The sequence below is a fragment of the Seriola lalandi genome, unplaced genomic scaffold (assembly GCF_002814215.2).
Source record: "Seriola lalandi dorsalis isolate HSWRI2012SDOR001 ecotype SW California unplaced genomic scaffold, Sedor1 jcf7180002054577, whole genome shotgun sequence".
Lineage (NCBI taxonomy): Eukaryota > Metazoa > Chordata > Actinopteri > Carangiformes > Carangidae > Seriola > Seriola lalandi.
This window is the reverse complement of record NW_019525130.1, coordinates 1,395,088-1,397,850: the sequence shown is the minus strand read 5'-3', so window position 1 is coordinate 1,397,850 and position 2,763 is coordinate 1,395,088.

The following is a 2,763-nucleotide window of genomic DNA, read 5'->3' as shown; positions in this document are numbered from 1 at the left end:
CATCAGTCAGGTCAGACGGAAGAAATTGACTGACAGTCTCCTCACTACTGTAGATTTCCTACAGGTTACTGCACTCTCTAAAATCTCTTTCCCTTCTCATTACTCACTCCACAACATCGTTCGCAAGCCACAGATTAGGAGCCATGCTTTACTCTTTTTTGTTTGCCATTTGGTGTTACCGGTCAGCAGGTGTCACCGATCGTTGCCATGGAGATACTGGTTAGCAGGTGTCACTAATTTGCTACTATGGAAACATGGCTCTGAGTTTCGAGTCAGCCATAAATCCCTTCAAATTAAATTCCAGAATATATTGCATGTAATGTACATTGACCACACCGTATGCATTTTCTGTGTACTCAAGAAGTAGGAGTGTGTCGTGTTGTGTGGGCGTTGGCTGCCTGTGATCACTTTGGACCTACATTTTTTTTTTCAAATATCTGACCAGTTTTATTATATGACATCCAGTATGAGCTGGAAGGAAGAGAATGTGGTCAGAAAGATATATAGTGGGGAGCCAGACCATTCATTGATTAAAGACTATAGGTTGAACTGTATTGGACCTGGAGCCAATGAAGTGATTTAAGTACTGGAGTAATGTGCTAGTTTCTGGGTGTATGCATAGGGACTCTGGGTGATGCATTGTGAATGATCTGGAGCCTCCCTGTTGTCTGTTTGCATTACAGTAGTCTAACATGTCTGACATGAATGCATGAACCAGCTTCTTCTAACTTTTGATATGTCCTGGTTAAGTTACTGAAGTGAGTATAAATGTTCAGATCTCAGAGGTTGCTAACTTACTCACTGTCCTCCAGACACTAATTCCTCCTGCCTCCATTTTTGTTTTACTTGTTCTAAGTATCTAGTGATATAGTTTTGTTTCTATTCAGCTATAAAAACTATCTTGACATTCAACATTTTACCAATTCATAGGTCTAAGAACATAAGAAGTTAAAGAAATGTACAGCGGTATGTCATCTGCATATGAGTGATAGGATGTGTGTCTTTATAATGTTGCAAAGTGGGAGCATGCAGTAATTAAGATGCAAGGGTCCAAGAATTGACGCTTGTGAAGCCACTGAGACAATCTTAGTTTGAGCAGATTTAAAATCTCTGAGGACACACAGGATGCCCCACCACTGACAACAGTGACATTAAGCCAAAGTAAAATAGAAATTCATTGGGAATCATTAAAGTCACCGATTACGCTAATAAGGGCTGCTTCAGTACTGTGGTTAGATCTGAAACCTGACATGAGCACATTATAAACACATATTCAACATTTTGCCACATTTTTTCAAACCTTCCAGTCAGCAAGGGGGTGTTGATAATGTTCAAACAGCATGTGGGTATTACAGACAGACACAACTTAGCTGTCAAGCAGGGAAACAGACCTGAAACATTTGGTGAAAAGTAAACACTTGATAGTCTTTACCAGCTGGAGCGGCAGGTTGCATATTTTCTAGTATGGATCTACAGTACAAGTAAACTATTCTTAGTATTCTAAAAATAAATGCCCTCTGACATCCTCAAGTCCCAATGAGATGGAAGACTGGAGGTAGTTATATTGGCATGGAGGCTAGAAAACAAGGATGAAAAAATAGGCTACGTGTTATATCCTTACTGTATACAGTATGTTTTGAAATCTTGATCATTTCCCCCCTCAACATCTCATCTTCCTCACATTTAAAAACTTCTTCAAACCACTTTTGGTTATATTAGAAAAAATGAAGTGGATTTCCCAGATTCTTTCAGATGCTTGATGAAATGGAACTTTTTAACAGTTTGAGACTCCAGATCAGATCATATTTAAGACTCTACACTAAATGAAAAGACTGGTGATGCATTTTCTTTTGGCACTATGCACCCTTGAACACACCAGTACTTGTATACAGGGCCATGTGCGGTGTACGTGGAGGCCTCATTTTGAAGGCCAATCACATAAAGCGGTTTGTTATGCGCTGTTAATTTTCCTCGTGGCGCGAGCGCGCGGGCGAGGCGCTGTTCTTGGTGCTGAAATGCAGGGACGTCCACTCGGTCGTGAGCCACGGCTGACTGATGCTTCATTTATGACTCACGGCAAAGTCCATTCATTTAGTAGCTACTCAGTCTAATCTACCGTTCAAGGCTAAATCAAGTGAACAGCTATAGACGTGGGCAATACGTTGTTCAATGATTTGAGGTCTGGATCTGGATCTTTAGTCGTGATGGGACCTCGGACATATAGCTGCCAAACTGGTCGCTGCTCTCGATTTTATAGGACAGCAGGACCTTTAAGGGTCGGTTCTGGTCACACTCAAACAGCCACCTGTCCCTCAAATGACTGATGGGTCATTTAGGCTACACTTGCCCCCGAAACTCATGTTAAGAAAACTGCTACACTGCTGCAAGCTCTGGGTCCAATAGTGCACGATGATAGAGGCGCTGTGGATGTGAAGCTCGGTGTCGGATGATATGATATGATATGATATGATATGATAAGATATGATATGATATGATGTATAAGGTGAAGCCGCTGTTTATTATAATGTGCAGTGCGAGCTGGACACGATTCCCCCGTTTGCACAGTGGAGGAGCTGTGACGCGTTTAGATCACCAATGCAAATGACACTGACCAGCCCTCCTCCCCACCCCCTCTCTCACGAACTGACTCACAAACACACACACACACACACACACACACACACACACACACACACACACATACACAGCCTGTGCTTGATATCGCCGTGCCAGCCTTTCAGAGCGACGGAGAGCAGCACTGGC